This window comes from Loxodonta africana, chromosome 10, assembly GCF_030014295.1.
Source record: "Loxodonta africana isolate mLoxAfr1 chromosome 10, mLoxAfr1.hap2, whole genome shotgun sequence".
In the NCBI taxonomy this organism is placed as follows: domain Eukaryota; kingdom Metazoa; phylum Chordata; class Mammalia; order Proboscidea; family Elephantidae; genus Loxodonta; species Loxodonta africana.
In genome coordinates this window covers 29,096,693-29,115,455 of record NC_087351.1, presented here as the reverse complement: position 1 = coordinate 29,115,455, position 18,763 = coordinate 29,096,693, and the positions used below count along the sequence as shown (strand labels likewise).

At 39.8% G+C, this 18,763-nt stretch overlaps 1 pseudogene; it reads right to left on the bottom strand.

The window, feature by feature from the left end:
• Window positions 1-14,254: 14,254 nt before the first annotated feature.
• On the bottom strand, window positions 14,255-15,463 carry LOC100662804 (olfactory receptor 11G2-like; annotated as a pseudogene).
• Window positions 15,464-18,763: the final 3,300 nt, after the last annotated feature.

The following is an 18,763-nucleotide window of genomic DNA, read 5'->3' as shown; positions in this document are numbered from 1 at the left end:
AAAAGACCAGCAAATACTGAATAACAGTGTAAAGACAGATGGGGACCCAGATTTACATTTGAAACACCTTGGGAAAGAAAATAAAGAATTAAATATCAATTGCTACTCTTTTCATTCAACACTGAGAGATTTCCTAGCTCGCTTTTTTGTTCTCATTCACATTTTTACTGAGGGCTCAAGTAAACTTTTGGTCAGAACTGATAAGCTCTTTAAGTACAGTGCTGTAGAGGTATTTATATTAGAGTTACTCTTAGTAGAATACATATGTATATATCACCTGACAATGTTAAATTTTACCTGAATCCTGTTATCCTGGAAAACAGCCACGGTTAAAGAAATCCCTTTGCCTTTTGTGTTCAGAAAATGGCTCAATGCAGGTAACAATCCTTCTTCATATGACTTAGATACAACTCTTGGATTCTCCCTTGTGTATCTATGACAAGGTCAGACACAGATCCTCCAAATTCACATCTTCACCTCATAATTACTTAACTGAGCATATGAACTGCTTGTTCCCACCAATCAATCAGAAATGAAATGTTTGTTAACAAAATTTTGGTTAAGCTTCTCCTATCTACACTGCCTCCACCCTAGTTCGAGTCATCTTTTTTTCCCTTGGACCACTGTGATAGTGTCTTAGTTGGCTTCCATTCTGACCTCACAACAGACTGCCCTCCATGCCAGAGCCCAAGTGATGCTTTAAACAAAGAAAATCCGATCATTCCCTTCTGTTGTACATAGACTTTAGGTAGCTTCTGAATTCACTTAGAATAAAATAAAATATCTAGACCTTGGTTTTTGATTTGTCCCCTCTAAACATCTCCACAATAATTCCATAATAAACATCTCCATAACAAATTATGGATGACATTGCAATGAATGGGAATTCCGGAACATTTAGTTATGCTCCTATAGACCCTGTACATAGACCAAGAGGCAGTTATTCGAACAGAAGAATGTGGTACTGTGTGGTTTAAAATCAGAAAAGATATGTGTCAGGGTTGTATCTTTTCACCACACTTATTCAATCTGCATGCTGAGCAGATAATTCAAGAAATTGGACTATATGAAGAAGAACATGGCATCAGTACTGGAGGAAGACTCACTAACAACCTGCGATACACAGATGACACAATCTTGATTGCTGAAAGTGAAGAGAACTTGAAGCACTTACTGATGAAGATCAAAGACTACAGCCTTCAGTATGGATTACATATCAATAAAAAAGAAATCCTCACAACTAGACTTATAAGCAACATCATCATAAATGGAGAAAATATTGAAGTTGTAAAGGATTTCATTTTATTTGGATCCACAATCAGTGCCTATTGAAGCAGCAGTCAAGAAATCAAATGACGTATCGCATTTTGCAAATCTGCTGCAGAAGACCTCTTCAAAGTGTTATAAAACAAAGGTGTTACCTTGAGGACTAAGGTGTGTCTAACACCAAGCCATGGTATTTTCAATCACCTTATATGCATGTGAAAGGTAGACAATGAGTAAAGAAGACCAAAGAAGAATTGATGCCTTTGAATTATGGTGTTGGTGAAGCATATTGAATATGCTATGGAGTGCCAGTAGAACAAACAAATCTGTGTAGCCAGAATGCACCTTAGAAACGAGGATGCCTAGACTTCATCTCATGTACTTTGGACATGTCATCAGGTGGAACGAGTCTCTGGAGAAAAATATCATGCTTGGCAAATTAGGGGGTCAGTGAAAAAGAGGAAGACCTTCAACGAGGTGGACTGACACAGTGGCTGCAACAATAGGCTCAAAGAAAGGAAGGATTGTGAAGGTTGCTCAGGACCAGGCAATATTTCATTCTGTTGTGTATGGGGTTCTTCTGAGCGGAATCAACTCAATGGTGTCTGACAACAACAACAACAAATATCTCCAACCACATCTCATGGTTCTAGCAATCAAACTCTCTCTCATTCTCTCTCACACACACAGTGTTGTACAAATGGGGTGTGCATACATGCTCTACTAATATAAGCTCTGCACATATAAAATAGGGTTTATTAGAGAAAAACTGAGAAGGTGAAAAGTATCAGGGGGCCCACCTTTCCTTGAGCTCTCATAATCCCACTGAGAGTGTGAATATTTGGAGTGTACTCACCAAGGCCTGCCTTTCATTAGAGAAGGACTCCCCCACCCCTGTAACGCCCTATACCGGGGTGGGCAAATTTTTATGAAATATTTTAGGTTTGTGGACCATATAGTCCCTGTCATAAGAATTCAACTCCATTTTTGTAGGGTAGAGTAGCCATAAGTAATACCTAAATGAAAGAACATAGCTGTATTCTAATAAAAATTTATTTATGTCCACCGAAATTTGAATTTCATATAATTAACATCACATATGTCTAATGTTTTATGAAATGTTACTCTCCAATGAATTTTTCCAACCATTTAAAAATGTAAGAAAAGCGTTTTTAGCTTGCTGTAATATAAAAACAGGCAGCAGGCCAGATTTGGCCCATGAACCATCATTTGCTCACTCCTGCTCTACATATTTATAGGGACAGGAAAGCAAGGACCATCGATTTGACTACAGAACAGTGGAAATTCCTTGGTTGAGCAAGTGGCCTTGTTAGAAAGCAGGGGCCTCTATAGGCCAGCAGCTGGAATCAGCCTGTTCTTCTACTGAGCTAACTCAGACCTGCTGGGCCAGCTTTCACCTAAGTTACTGAAATGAGTTTCCAAAGTCATAGGGATATGTCTCTACACACAGATACACACACCACACACACACACACACACACACACACAATGACACACTCATACACTCATAGCCTTTCCCAACACTTATATTAAAGTTCAGTAATATAACTTTGGCCTTTCTTTCTGTTTCTAAAAACAGCCAAGCTCTTTCCTGAATCAGGTCTTTGCTTTCTTGCTCACTGTTTATGCCCATGCCCAGCAAAGTCTGAGGAAGAAAGTAGGTATTATGTGAATATCTGTTAAAGACGATTGTCTACACTGTCACAAACACAGAAAATATGTATACCCTTTCTCTACATATACAGATCTATGTATATTATATATATATACACATACACAACAGAGAGAGAGAGAAGGAGAGAAAGAGATAGGTAAGTAGATAGATACTTACCAGTTACTTCATTTGAACTTTACAAAACCTGTAAGATGAAATTTGAGGAGCTGGCACATACAAGAAAGGTTCCAAATGACTTGAGGCTACTAGAGAGTTCACCCAGGCTTAAGGGGAATTCGATTTAAAGGAAGTAATGGGAGACTGAATGTTCTGGGTGGTAGAACAAGTTCCACCCTAGACGGTTCCCTGTCCTGAGGCTACAGATGATTAGGACCCCACAGTCCTGGATGTAGGAGTAGGAGAGGGGGTGGGGTGGAGATTCTAAGTTTAGCATTGCAGTACACTTGCTTAGTCACTCCAGTGGAATCGTTCAAACTTTATGAAGTATAAGAGAGTTCGCTTATATGATTCTTAACCCTTTTTCAATATAAAATGCTTATTCTTATTCCAAATATATGACAAGTACACAAGATATCAAGGCTTTATAGATACAGATATTTTCGTTACATTTATCTCTCAGACCAAAACATTGGTTGGAGAATTTGTCACTCATAATCAAAGCCACAAGATCCAGGCCTGTTCCCCTTTGGGGCAATTCTCCAGCTTTGAGAGTCTCACAAAGCTGCCCTAGAAAACAAGGTGTGAAAAATGATTCTCTTTGTACCCACAGCCTTTTACATTCAACCTAACTAAATTAATAGTGGGTCAAAAAGCTATTTCTAACAAGACTATTGTTGCTCACCTTTTACTACTTAGCTCCACTGTACAGAGAGCAGCTGTGGTGTTTACCCAGAAGAAGTCTATGCAGGAGCTGTTACGGTGTAGCCAAAGTTCCCTGAAGCAGCACAGAAGATGCTGTGCAGAGGGAGTGAGAATATGGGTACAGTGGTGTTAAAGCTGTGTTAATGTACATAGGCTGCTCAGAACGAGTTTATGTGCAAAGCAAAGCAAAACAAAACAAACTCCAACCCTCCTCCCATTATATCTCAGGAAGGTTGGGATCAATCAGACCCAAGTGAGGCAGATCCTGTGCTCTACATGAGAGAGAGATGTTTCTCTGATTTTTACTTTTTTCCTACGGCTGGTCCAAGAAAGCACAGTTATTAGAAGCATTATTGCTGTGCCACAGCAGCATAAGCATCTATTTCATTTGAACTGGACGTTTGGTCACATCCATCCCATTTTGCAAAGCCCTTAAAATGAACAACAATTTTCTCATTTGTGATAAATGGTAGGCAGCTAAGATGTAGTAGAGAAGCAATGGATTTGGAGTAAGGATCCTAGGGTTTGAATTACAACTCATACTTTACCAACTGTGAGACCTTGGTCAAGTCAATTGTATTAATTATTACCCAATTTTTCTGCCTGTAAAATGCAACTGTAACCCTTTCATCAAAGAGCTGAGCACTCTGAATGAGGTAACATATGTGGAAGTCCCTTCTCTAGGTCTGACAGATACTAATGCTTAGGAATTGATAGCTGTACAATGTATAGCTGAAGCAAAGTAAGCAGGTGCCTTTTTAGAGAGCAATAGTTTTTCCAGCTCTATTACAGTTATCTTGTCCTCTAAGTATTACACAATGTCATTTTCTGGGCAAGAGGGAAATGAATCCAAACCTGAAGTTTCTCTGACAGTTTCTGATCTTTCTGGAATGGAGAGGTGTTCCCCTCTACAACAACCATCAAAGAGCAAAGGATTAGCAATGGGTTTGGCGTGAAGCTTTCTGGTGTTTGTTGGAGGATGGAAGGATTATAAGCCTAACCTCCAGGGAGTGAGTCCTATTTCCCTGCTCCATGAGGATCAATTTACCACTTCTAGAAGGAGAATGGTGTCAGGAGATTGTTTCTTGCTGATTCTTCCCTTCCTCTGGGGCCTGCCTTCTCTGGAGACATTGATGCCTTCTGGGTGTATTTTCCTTTCCAGAAGAAATTAACTTTTCCGGTCCCAAACTTTTCAGGGTTGGCATGAGATATAATCAATCAATTTTTAAGCTCAGTCAGTGTGCCTACCAGATGTCTAAGGGAAAAGTCTGTCAAAGTGACACAGGCTGAGATGGCTGAGATACGGGAAGCTATTCACTGGAACTCTAGTGAGTGGTTTTGGGGACGGGACTTCCTCTGATTTTCCAGAAAGAAGAGATGACAGGTGGGTGGTGTGATTTTTAAGCTTTCATTTTGAAATAATTTCAAACTTACAAAAACATGAAAAAGCAATACAAAGAATCACATATCTTTTCCACTGAGACTCCCCAAATATGAACATCTTCAATAGGCACAATATAATTATCAAAATCAGGAAACTAACATTGACAGCATGCTACTAACTAGAGACTTTTTTTGACTGTTGCCAATTGTCCCACTTTTCTTTCTAATAAACATAAAAACAAAACAAAACAAAACAAGCAAACAAAAAAAGGAAGGTCTTTCAGGAAATCCATTTAGCCATAACAGCATGGAAGCAGAAGACCTCTGGGCTACAGTTTTCCTGGCCCTGTGCATAGCTATCCTGGAAATGAAACAAGTTCTTACTCAACATCTACTGTATATCTTCCACTGTCATAGATTTTGAATAAATATATGCAGGTAAAAGAGAGCAATATAGGCAAGCATATTCCCAAGCCACAAGAGATTTCAGAGCTGAAATTAGCATTAATATTTTGGAAGGGAATTTTATTGTTATTATTGCATAAAATGAGCTTTTTCCAAGTTATTTGTTAAGATCATATTTGCCGTTGTAGGAGTCTGTCTCAGTTATCTAGTGCTACTATAACAGAAATACCACAAGTGGATGGCTTTAACAGGCAGAGATTTATTCTTTCATAGTCTAGGAGGCTAGATGTCTGCAATCAGGGTGTCAGATCCAAGGGAAGGCTTCCTCTCTTTTTGGCTCTGTGGGAAGATCCTTGTCATCAAGCTCTCTCTGGTCTAGGAGCTTCTCAGCATAGGGACCCTTGGTCCAAAGGATGCACAGACTTTTGGCTCTTTTTGCTTGGTGGCATGAGGACCCCCTGTCTCTCCTTGCTTCTCTGATTTCTATCTCAAAAGAGATTGCTTCAAGATACAACCTAATCTTGTAGATTGAGTCCTGCCTCATTAACATAACTGCCTCTAATCTTGTCTTATTAACATCACAGAGGTAGAAATTACAACACACAGGAAAATCCTATTTGATGACAAAATGGTAGATAATCTCAGAATACTGGGTGTCATGGATTGAATTGTGTCCCCCAAAATATGTGTCATTTTGGTTAGGCCATGATTCCCAGTATTGTGTGGTTGTCCTCTGTTTTGTGATTTTAATTTAATGCTAAAAAGGATTAGGGTGGATTGTAACAGCCCCCATACCCAGGTCACCTCCCTGATCCAGTGTAAAGGGGGTTTCCCTGGAGTGTGGCCTGCAGCACATTTAATCCCTCAAGAGATAAAAACAAAGGGAAGCCAGCAGAGAGTTAGGGACCTTATACCACCAAGAAAGCAGTGCCTGGAGCAGAGCATGTCCTTTGGACCCGGGGCTCCTGTGCCTGAGGAACTTTCGACCAGGGGAAGATTGAGGACAAGGACATTCCTCCAGAGCTGACAGAGAGAGAAAGCCTTCCCCTGGAGCTGACACCCTGAATTTAGACTTTTAGCCTATTTTACTGTGAGAAAAGAACCTTCTCCTTGTTAAAGCCATGCTCTTGTGGTATTTCTGTTATAGCAGCACTAGATGACCAAGACAATGGGAATCATGGCCTAGCCAAGTTGACACACATTTTTCGGGACACAATTCAATCCATAAGAGAATTTATTTTCACTTAGTGATGTGAATCAATTTAAAGAAATGTAATTTAAAGATATTTGCTTTATAGCCAAATTTTTAGGAATATACATACTCAGAAATATGAAGTATACATTATTGATAGCAGCAATCTGCTTCTGAAAAATCACTGGATCTGACCTTTGACCCTTCCTTCATAACTTCCTTTATTTCTTTATTCCTTTTTTTCTTCCTCAAAGGCAGAAGTTTATACAGCACCATAATACACCAGGATATATAGATTCATACCGGAAGTGTGTGTGAAGGTGTTGCAGGAATAAAGGATTCATCAGATACATCACTGATTCTTTCCCCTAATTGGATATCAGCAATAAGCATTCTAGTATGGAAAGAAGTGTAAGAAGATGATATTGCCTTCTGAGGCCACAGCTTGGTTGACACTCCCTACTGGTGAGCAGAAGCTTTTTACCACTTCTCTTAGAAGCAGAACTGCAAAAATTGCTCTGCTGCTCACATTTTCTGATACCACACAGTGGAAGTCATTTCTCAGATACAAAACCATTTTCGAGTAGGAAATGTGTGGGAGACTTCACCCCATTCTGGCTATCATCTTCTGCAGCCAAGTTATTCAGGTAAGCTCCCCTGTTGGGTTGTTGCAGATCTTCTTCCTAGATGTGTATATCAATGGTTAGCTCAGGACTATCAACAACTACAGAATGATACCCCTTTTTTTTTTCTTTTTTAGTATTCTTTTCTGGTATCAGGTTTGCCAACCTCATTTTCTGTTTTTAAATTCCATTGTTGCTTTGGCTAAGTCTTCCTTCCTCCTTCCCTTCTTCTGTGTTTGTATGTGTGCTCACGAGAGAGAGGCTTTCTCTCTCCTTCCCGTCCTCTTTTCTTTCCTTTCTTTTCTTCTGGTATCTTTCTTCTTTCTTGTCCTCCTTCCCTTCCTTCCTCTCTTCCTCTTTCTTTTCCTCTCCTCTTCTGGCTGTCTTTTGCCTTTTTAGCCTTCTTAGAGGATTTTCTTGTACTTCTGGAAAAAATTCGTATATGAAACTTTTTGAGCATTTTCATCATCAGTCAATTAAGGCTGAGTTTGTACTAAAATTTTACTTTGAATATTCTCAGAACTTCTCCACTCACCTACTCTCATGACTGAGTGGCTCTGGGCATACTGGTGTCCCCCTGATCCCTCACTGGTGTCCTTATACACTTAATTGTCATTTTCTTAATTTTTCTAATATTATTGTTCACTGTGTGTCATGAACTGACTGATAGCTCTGTCCTAGGCCATCATCCCCATCATAGAATATCTATTCCAACCCCTGAGTCCCACATTTGAGGGTGTAGTTAAAAGGCTGGCATTCACTACATTATCAAAGGAATACACTCTGTAGTGACACCAATCTCAAACCCTTTTGTCCATAGCCTACTTGACAAGGGTCTGAATTTTGCCCTCGGTCATGTCTTTTGTGAAATGAGAATTAACCAAACTCGTGAATTGCCTTTTTATAACCCAGTGGTACCAACTCTTCCTGTTTTGGTGAAGAGGGACATTTAAGTATAATCTTCTTCTGCTGATCCAAATTGACCTGCCTTTAGTCTTTATAAATCTCTAACTTTTAGTATAAAAAAGTTCTGTACGTGTAATCAAATTTTCGTAAAAATACCACAAACAAAATCAAAAGGCAAATGATGGATTAGAAAAAAATTTTTTATATGTATGGCAGATAAAGCGTTTATCTCTAAAATATAAGATTTCTTAGGAAAAATATAAATAATTTAAAAATGGATAAAGATATTAGAGGAAAAATTGTAACAGTGGTAATTCCAATGGTCAATGACATAGGAAAAAAATTCTCAACATTATTAGTAGTAAAAGAAGTGTCAGTGACATTACCAATAGCTATTTCTTCTGGCCTACCAGGTGGCAGAACTTAAAGTGATGATACACATATTGTTGGTGGAAATGTGAATGTGTCCTGCCTCGAGTGAAGGTAATCTGATATTAGACTCAGAAATACATTGAGAATCTATCCTATAAAATAAAAATGCAAGTGTATATATATACACACACACATACACATACACACATGTATTTATATATGCATGTGTATTCCATCATTGTTTATAGGGACAAAAGGACAAGAAATGAAGTTAATACATTTAAATAGGGAATAGTGAGTAAATGCGGTAAAAAAAAATGTGGTAAAGGAACTATTAAATAGCTAATAAGTGGAATGAGTTAAAATCTATACCATTTGACTCTGAAGGAATCCATCAATGGAATGTTAAGGGAGAAAAAAACAAGGTTGAGAAATTTACATTATAGCATGGAAACTTCCATTTTTTTTTTTTTTTGATTTTTATTGTGCTTTAAGTGAAAGTTTACAAGTCAAGTCAGTCTTTCACGTAAAAACTTATACACACCTTGCTACATGCTCCCAACTGCTCTCCCCCTAATGAGACAGCCCACTCTCTCCCTCCTCTCTCTCTTTTCATGTGCATTTAGCCAGCTTCTAACCCCGTCTACCCTCTCATCTCCCCTCCAGAGAAGAGATGCCAACATAGTTTCAAGTGTCCACTTGATCGAAGAAGCTCACTCCTCACCAGCATCCCTCTCCAATCCATTATCCAGTCCAATCTCTGTTTGAAGAGTTGGCTTTGGGAATGGTTCCTGTCCTGGGCCAACAGAAGGTCTGGGGGCCATGACCACCAGGGTCCTTCTAGTCTCAGTCAGACCATTAAGTCTGGTCTTTTGAAGAGAATTTAGGGCCTGCATCCCCCTGCTCTCCTGCTCCCTCAGGGGTTCTCTGTTGTGGTCCCTGTTAGGGCAGTCATCGGTTGTAGCTGGCCACCATCTAGCTCTTCTGGTCTCAGGCGGATGTAGTCTCTAGTTTATGTAGCCTTTTCTGTCTCTTGGGCTGGTAATTACCTTGTGTCCTTGGTGTTCTTCATTCTCCTTTGATCCATGTGGGTTGAGACCAATTGATGCATCTTAGATGGCTGCTTGCTAGCGTTTAAGACTCCAGACACCTCTCTACAAGGTGGGATGTCGAATGTTTTCATAATAGGTTTTATTATGCCAATTGACTTAGATGTCCCCTGAAACCATGGTCACCAAACCCCCGCCCCTGCTACGCTGGCCTTTGAAGCATTCAGTTTATTCTGATAGGAAGTTTCCATATTTTAAGACAATTTGCAAAATCCAAATTTATGTGTATAAGTGTGTCTGTGGGCATCAGTGTGTAACTATACGTGTATGAATGTGTGTGTGCATATGTATATATGTGTGAAATTATATGCTCATGGAAGATGATGAGGGCTATTCATTATTGATACTGTTTATCTATCTAGAGTGTGAGGTGGTTGTGGAGACAGAAGAGAAGGAGTGGAGGAAGGGAGATAAAAGGAAAAAATGAAGGGTGGCTTCTATGGAAACATGATGTCTGCTGTGATCATATAGGTAAATATAGATATATGTGGTAAACCAAAACCATATCCACTGCCATTGAGCCGATTCTGACTCATAGTGACCCTGTAGGATGGAGTAGAACTGCCCCATAGGGTTTCCAAGTCTGTGAATCTTCATGGAAGCAGACTACCACATCTTTTGTCCTGTGAGTGGCTGGTGGTTTTGAGCCACCGACCTTTTGGTAGCAGCCTAGTGCTTAACCACTGCACCACCAGGCCTTTATACGTATATCTAATATGTTTTGTTGTTGTTAGGTGCCTTCCAGTTGGTTCCAACTCCTCGAGGCCCTATGCACAACAGAATGAAACACTGCCTGGTCCTGAGCCATCCTTACAATCGTTACGCTTTTGTCCTTGGTGTTCTTCATTCTCCTTTGATCCAGGTGGGTTGAGACCAATTGATGCATCTTAGATGGCTGCTTGCTAGCGTTTAAGACTCCAGACACCTCTCTACAAGGTGGGATGTCGAATGTTTTCGTATTAGCTTTTACTATGCCAATTGACTTAGATGTCCCTTGAAACCATGGTCCCCAAACCGCCACTCATTGTTGCAGCCACTGTGTCAATTCACCTCATTCAGGGTCTTCCTCTATTCCACTGACCCTGTACTGTACCAAACATGATGCCCTTCTCCAGGGGCTGATCCCTCCTGACAACATGTCCAAAGTATGTAAGATGCAGTCTCGCCATCCTTGCCTCTAAGTTGCATTCTGGTTGTACCTCATCCAAGACGGATTTGTTGATTCTTTTGGCAGTCCATGGGATATTCAATATTCTTCGCCAACACCACAATTCCAAGGAGTCAATTCTTCTTCAGACTGCCTTATTCATTGTCCAGCTTTCACATGCATATGATGTGATTGAAAATACCATGGCTTGGGTCAGGCACACCTTAGTCTTTAAGGTGACATCTTTGCTTTTCAAGACTTTAAAGAGGTCCTTCACAGCAGATTTATCCAATGCATTGCATCTTTTGATTTCTTGACTGCTCCTTCCATGGCTGTTGATTGTGGACCCAAGTAAAATGAAATCCTTGACAACTTATTTTTTCTCCGTTTATCATGTTGTTGCTCATTCGTCCAGTTGTGAGAATTATTGTTTTCTTTATGTTGAGGTGCAATCCATACTGAAGGCTGTGGTCTTTGATCTTCATCAGTAAGTGTTTCAAGTCCTCTTCACTTTCAGCAAGGAAGGTTGTATCATCTGCATAATGCAGGTTGTTAATGAATCTTCCTGAATCCTGATGCCCCGTTCTTCTTCGTATAGTCCAGCTTCTCGTGTTATTTGCTCAGCCTACAGATTGAATAGGTATGGTGAAAGAATACAACCCTGACGCACACCATTCCTGACTTTAAACCAATCAGTATCCCCTTGTTCTGTATGAACAGCTGCCTCTTGATCTATGTACAGATTCCTCATGAGCACAATTAAGTGTTCTGGAATTCCCATTCTTTGCAATTTTATCCATAATTTGTTATGATCCACACAGTCGAATGCATTTGCATAGTCAATAAAACACAGGTAAACATCCTTCTGGTATTCTCTGCTTTCAGCCAGGATCCAACTGAGACCAGCAATGATATCCCTGGTTCCACATCCTCTTCTGAAATCAGCCTGAATTTCTGGCAGTTTCCTGTCGATATTCTGCTGCAGCCATTTCTGAATGATCTTCAGCAAAATTTTGCTTGCGTGTGATATTAATGATATTGTTCTATAATTGCCAGATTTGGTTGGATCACCTTTCCTGGGAATAGGTATAAATATGGATTTCTTCCAGTAAGTTGGCCAGGAAGCTGTCTTCCATATTTCTTGGCATAGAAGAGTGAGCACCTCCAGTGCTGCATCTGTTGGTTGAAACATCTCAATTGATATTCCATCCATTCCTGGAGCCTTGTTTTTCTCCAATGCCTTCAGAGCAGCTTGGATTTCTTCCTTCAGTACCATCGGCTCCTGATCATGTGCCGCCTCTTGAAATGGTTGAATATCGACTAATTCTTTTTGATACAATTCCTCTGCGTATTCCTTCCATCTTCTTTTGATGCTTCCTGTGTCGTTTAATATTTTCCCCTTAGAATCCTTCACTATTGCAAGGTGAGGCTTGAATTTTTTCTTCAGTTCTTTCAGCTTGAGAAACGCCGAACATGTTCTTCTCTTTTGGTTTTCCATCTCCAGCTTTTGCACATGTCATTATAATGTTTTACTTTATCTTCTCGAGGTTCCCTTTGAAATCTTCTGTTCAGTTCTTTTACTTCGTCAATTCTTCCTTTTGCTTTAGCTGCTCGACATTCGAGTGCAAGTTTCAGAGTCTCCTCTGACATCCATCTTGATCTTTTCTTTCTTTCCTGTCTTTTCAAAGACCTCTTGCTTTCTTCATGGATGATGTCCTTGATGTCATGCCACAACTCGTCTGATCTTCGGGCACTAGTGTTCAATGCATCAAATCTATTCTTCCGATGGTCTCTAAATTCAGGTGTGCAGATAGATAGATCTCAGGAGATGGTCACCTAAAATTTAATCATATTTAACACACAGAAACTTTGGGCAATTTGTACCTCTTTATACTTTTCTCTATTGTTTAAAAAAATTTACAATGAGCCAGTTTTGTGTTAACAATAAGAAAAAGATATTAAGACATTTTCACTGTAAAAAGTAATCACTATATTGAAGTATGTATTGAGTGGAAAAAACTGACCTACACTTTGAGATAAAAGGAGCTATATGCTTAATGTAAAGGGCAGGCAAGCACCTGAAGCAGTATCCAGCTGTCGAGGCTCCCATTGTAAGGAAAATCAGTACCAGATGTGCTGTTCTAAGTTTCATGTCTCTCTAAGAGCAATTTTTGTATCTTAATCATGAAGTAATCTACTTTTATTTTCACATGTTCTTTTCTCTTTTCAATGTATTTTCGATATTAGCTTTTATCACATTTTAAAGCCAGATTTCTTTTGCCCATAAAACAAAACAAAAACTGTTGCCATGGAGTCAACTCTGACTCATGGGAACCCCATGTGTGTCAGAGTAGAACTGCACTCCATAGGGTTTTCATCGTTGTGATCTTTCAGAAGTAGATTGCCAGAACTTTTTTCTGGATCACCTCTGGGTGGATGCAAACTGCCAGGCAGCCTCTTCTGCCAGTTGGATCAGTAAATTGTAAAACATCAGACAAGCTTTCTTGAAGTGCTTCATAGACCCTTTCTAGGGATGTTCCTGGTCTTTATCTTCAGGTGAACACATAGACCATGAGCTGCAATGAGCTCTGCTTCAATATTTCACTTTCCTGCTCTCTCACGCCTCACCTCTTCATACTCTGCACACACAATTTAATTTTTTCTTAGCCTAGACTGTGACTTATCCACTTTATCAGATTCATTTTCTAGCTCAGCACCTGACTTACTGAAAGTGTTCATTAAGTATTTTGTAATGAATAAAGAAGATGAAAAATAACAATTCTGAAAACACACACTTATAACTTTATCGCAGTTAATTTTGTTCCACACATCCTCAGAGGACAAAGTCGTTCCCACTTTCTCCAAAACCAACAAGTCTGGGTGAAATGTGTGTGGGTTCTCAAGTCCTGGCACCTTCATTTTTCCATCAGCCTACTTCCTAGTTTCCCCAACAAATCAGGAATTGTCTCAATTCTCAGAAAATTTACCAGTAGACACATCATTTTTCTTCTTTCCCTCCTCCAACTTCTTCCCTATAGGATATTGTAAGTGGTATCAAAAGATATCAATATGTACACAGTGAGAATAAGTCTTTTTCTTCCTTTGTATCCAAGACATCCTCTCTTCCCAGATGCAACCACTGTTAGGTGTCTTGTCCCTCTTTTGAAAGATCATTTATCTTTTTTTTTTTTAACACACACAATTTTATATTTTTTATACATTAATAACAGATTACATACTAGTATTCATTCATTCCCTTAATATATATTGGAGGTGGTGCCAAGGTTTTAATTTTTATGTTCCAAGAAATTTCTGCAGGGCATGTTTCATATCATTGTTCCTCAGACTATAGATCACAGGATTAATGAGTTGGGTTCCCTCAGAATAAAACAGGGTCACAATCTTCTGCATTCCAGATTCATACTTGGATGTTGGGCTCAGATACATGACCATCACTGAACCATAGAAGAGTGAAACCACAGCCAAATGGGATCCACAGGTGGAGAAGGCCGTTCTTTGTCCACCTGCTGAAGGGACCCTCAATATGGCTCTCAGGACCAGAGCGTAGAACCCCATGATAGAGAGGAAAGGAATAAATGAGAGTAGAGAACTTCAAATCATCCAGAGGAACTCCATCACCAGGGCTCTGGAACCGGTGAGTGCTAACAGAGAACCTGGGTCACACAGGAAATGATCTATAATCCTAGATCCACAGAAGGACATCTGGGAGATGATGATGATAGGGACAGGGAACGAAAGGAAACCAAGTATCCCACAGCTGACCACAAGTTTAGTGCAGAGATGTCGAGTCATAACAGTGGGGTAATGCAATGGCTGGCAGATGGCAAGGTATCGAACAAATGCCATAACTGCTAAGAAAAAGCATTCTGTAGACTGGAGAGAGAAAAGAAATAGAGCTGCAGAAAGCACCCTGAGAAGGAAATGACCTTCATCTCAGACAGGAAGATGGCCAACATATTAGGGACAGTGGAGGTGACATAGCATATCTCCAGGAAGGAGAAGTTGGCAAGTAGGATGTACATGGGCATGTGGAGTCTCTGATTTCAGCACACGGCACAGATGATGGAACCATTCCCCATGAGGGTCAGGAGGTAGACAAGAGAGAAGAGCAGAAAGAGGAGAGTCTGACCCTCCTTGGGGCAAGGGAAGCTCAGGACGATGAAGCCAGTGATGGTGCTGGAGTTGCTGGGGGTGTTGAAGATTTTCATGTGTCTGTGAGCTGTAAAAGACCAGCAAATACTGAATAACAGTGTAAAGACAGATGGGACCCAGATACATATTTAAGGCATCTTGGGAAAGAAAATAAAGGCTTATGTTATCAATTGCTACTCTTTCTTTAATACTGAAATATTGTCCTGGCTTGCTTTTTTGCTCTTTCGTATTTTCATTGCTGCTAAGTTAAATTTTTGGTCAGATATGATAAGCTATTGAAGGGGAGTGTTTTAGAGGTATTTGAAAATTATATTAGAGTTACACTTAGTAGCATACCTATCATCTATCTATCTATCTATCTATCTATCTATCTATCTATCTATCTATCTATCTATCTATCTAATCTATCATCTATCTATCTATCTATCATCTATCTATCTATCTATCTATCTATCTATCTATCTATCTATCTATCTATCTATCTATCTATCGAGCTATCTATCGAGCTATCTATCGAGCTATCTATCGAGCTATCTATCGAGCTATCTATCTATCGAGCTATCTATCTATCGAGCTATCTATCTATCGAGCTATCTATCTATCGAGCTATCTATCTATCGAGCTATCTATCTATCGAGCTATCTGTCTATCGAGCTATCTATTGAGCTATTTATCTATCGAGCTATCTGTCATCTATCTATCTATCATCCCTCCCTCCCTCCCTCCCTCCCTCCCTCCCTCCTTCCCTCCCTCCCTCCAGCCACCCATCCATCTGTCTATCTATCTATCATCTATCTACGTATCACCCGACGATGTTGAATTTTTCCTGAACCCTGTGAGCCTGGAAAACGGCCATGATTAAAGAAACCCCTTTGCTGTTTGGGTTCAGGGAAATGGCTCACTGCAAGTGACAATCCTTCTTCATATGACTTGGATACAACTCATGGATTCTCCCTTGTGTATCTATGACAAGGTGAGACATATATCCTTGAAATTCACATCTTTGCCTTATAAATACTTAACTGAGCTTATGAACTGCTTGTTCTCACTGACCAATCAGAAATGAAATGCTTGTTAACAAAACTTGAGTTAAGCTTTTCCGATTTCCACTGCCTCTGCCCTAGTTCAAGTCATCTTTTTTCCCATGGACCACTGTAATGGTGTCTTAACTTTCTTCCTGCTTCCATTCTTGCTTCACAACGTACTGCTCCCCATGCCACAGCCAGAATGACTCTTTAAACTAAGAAAATCAGATCATTTCCTTCTCTTGTACATAGACTTTATTTAGCTTCCCAATTCACTCAGAAGAAAATAAAATCTCCAAACTGTGGTCTTTATTTTGCCCCTATAAACATCTCCACAATAATTCCATAGTAAATATCTCCATAAGAAATTATGATTGACATTGCAAAGAATGGGAATTCCAGGACACTTCATTCTGGTCCTGCAGAACCTGTACATAGACCAAGAGGCAGTTGTTCAAACAAACAAGGGGATATTGCGTGGTTTAAAGTCAGGAAAGGGAGGTGTCAGGGTTGTATCTTTTCAGCATACTTGTTCTGTCTGTATGCTGAGCAGGTAATTTGAGAAACTGGACAATATGAAGAAGAACATGGCACGAGGATTGGAGGAAGACTCACTAACAACCTGCGATATGCAGATGACATAATCTTGATTGCTGAAAGTGAAGAGAAATTGAAGCACTTAACGAATGAGGGTCAAAGACTACAGCCTTCAGTATGGATTATCCCTCAGTATAAAGAAAAAAAAAAAACTGTCACAACTGAACCAATAGGATTTCATTTACTTGGATCCACAATCGACACCCATGGAAGCAGCAGTCAAGAAATCAAATGATGTATTGCACTGGGCAAATCTCCTGCAAAAGACCTCTTTAAAGTGTTAAAAAGCAAAGGTGTCACCTTGAGGACTAAGGTGCACCTGACACCAAGCCATGGTATTTTCAATGGCCTCATATGCATATGAAAGCTGGACAATGAATAAGGAAGACCAAAGAGGAATTAATGCCTTTGAATTATGGCATTGTTGCAGAATATCAAATATACCATGGACTGCCAATAGAACAAAAAAATCTGTACAGTCAGAATGCGCCTTAGAAGTGAGGATGACTAGATTTCATCACATGTACTTTGGACATATTATCAGGAGGGACCTATCTCTGGAGAAAAAGATCATATTCATAGGTAGAGGGTCAGTGAAAAAAAGGAAGACACTCAACAAGGTGGTTTGACACAGTGGCTACAACAATGGGCTCAAACATAGCAAGGATTGTGAGGGTGGCTCAGGACCAGGCAGTGCTTCATTCTTTTGTGCATGGAGTTGTTATGAGCAGAATCCACTTGATGGTGTCTAACAATAAAAACAAACATCCCCAACCTCATGGTTCTATCAATCAATCTCTCTCTCATCCTCTCTCACAAATGGGGTGTGCATACATGCTCTACTAATATAAGCTCTGCACATATAAAATAGGGTTCATTGGAGAAAAACTGACAAGCTGAAAAGTAACAGGGGGCCCACCATCCCCTGAGGTCTCATGATCCCACTGAGAGGTGTGCATATTTGGATTGTACTCACTAAGGTCTGCCTTTTAGTAGAGAAGGACTCCCCCACCCCTGTAATGCCCTATACCAGGGGCGGGCAAAATTTTTAAACATTTTAGGCTTGTGCAGAATATAGGCTCTGTCATAATAACTCAACTCCATTTTTGTAGTGCAAAAGTAGCCATACATAATACCTAAATGAATGAGCATGGCTGTATTCTAATAAAATTTTATTTATGTCCACTGAAATTTGAATTTCATATAATTAACATCACATATGTCAAATGTTTTATGAAACGTTACTCTCCAATTGATTTTTCCAAACATTTAAAAATGTACGAAAAACATTCTTAGCTTGCTGGGAATATAAAAACAGGCAGCAGGCCAGATTTGACCCATGAACCATGGTTTGCTCCCTCCTGCTCTACTTATTTATAGGACAGGAAAGCAAAGACCATCAATTTGACTAAAGAACAATGGAAGTTCCTTGGTTGAGTAAGTTGCCTTGTTAGAAAGCAGGGGCCTCTACAGGCCAGCAGCTGGAATCAGCCTGTTCTTCTACTGAGCTAACTCAGACCTGCTGGGCCAGCTTTTAGTCAAGTTAATGAAATGAGTTTCCAAAGCCATTGGAATATGTTTCTACACACACACACCCAAACACCACACACATACAATGACACACTCATATGCTCATAACATTCCCCAACACAACACTTCAGTAATATAACTTTGGCCTTTCTTTCTGTCTACATGATTTGTGCTGCAGTGAAATCTCAGTTATCTATGGAATACAGGACCAGAGAAAGATGGATAATGTGGATAAATGAACTTCACAGATAATATGAAATTTTACTGAATCTTTTTCTAGCTCCAAAGCACATCTGTTAGTAACTTAAATGGAAAATCAAATTTACCTCATTTGTCTTTCTGACCACCTCAAGTGTTAGTACAAATGGGCAGCTGCAGAGAAGAAGAGGAACAGTGAGCCTGGGCAGTCCATCCTGAATGAACTAGAAAGGGGGCTGGATCCTCCCTAATAACCAACCATTTGCTGGGAATTTAAGCC